We start from the raw sequence: 530 nt of genomic DNA, 5'->3' as shown, positions 1-530 counted from the left end.
AAACACTGTACAGCAATGCTTTCCACATGCACCTATTTGGGTCTTCATTTAATTAGACTGTTATTTGCATGGCTAGATATTTACTGAATTTAGTCACACTATTTTTTAGCAGCTAATGGCATCTGTTACCTACTATTTTATACATTCGGTTTTTTGAAAAACAAATCTTTTGTTAATTTACTCTGAGTCTACATTTACAATCTTCACTTTTTCAGTGTTAAAGCAAATCAGAGAAGAGCAATGTGTATATATAGTGCGAAGTTTCCTGCCTATCAAAATTCTTCCCTCATTGCCTTTGAAACCCTAGGAATTCACCTATAAAATACTCCTTTTGAATACTTTAGCCAGGATTTCAGATTTCAAGAGGTCAAAAACAATGATTGAGCAAAGCCAAAATCTTGTCTTTGTTTCTTGTTAGTCATCTGGCCATTTCCAAACGCATGGCAATTACGCCAAGCCATTGAAAAGATGTGATTTTGATTGATTTTATCCCATTTCAAATGTTTTCTCTAATTATTACATTGGTCACA

The sequence above is a fragment of the Mandrillus leucophaeus genome, unplaced genomic scaffold (genome assembly GCF_000951045.1).
Source record: "Mandrillus leucophaeus isolate KB7577 unplaced genomic scaffold, Mleu.le_1.0 Scaffold1139, whole genome shotgun sequence".
Taxonomy (NCBI): domain Eukaryota; kingdom Metazoa; phylum Chordata; class Mammalia; order Primates; family Cercopithecidae; genus Mandrillus; species Mandrillus leucophaeus.
This window is presented reverse-complemented; position numbering follows the sequence as displayed.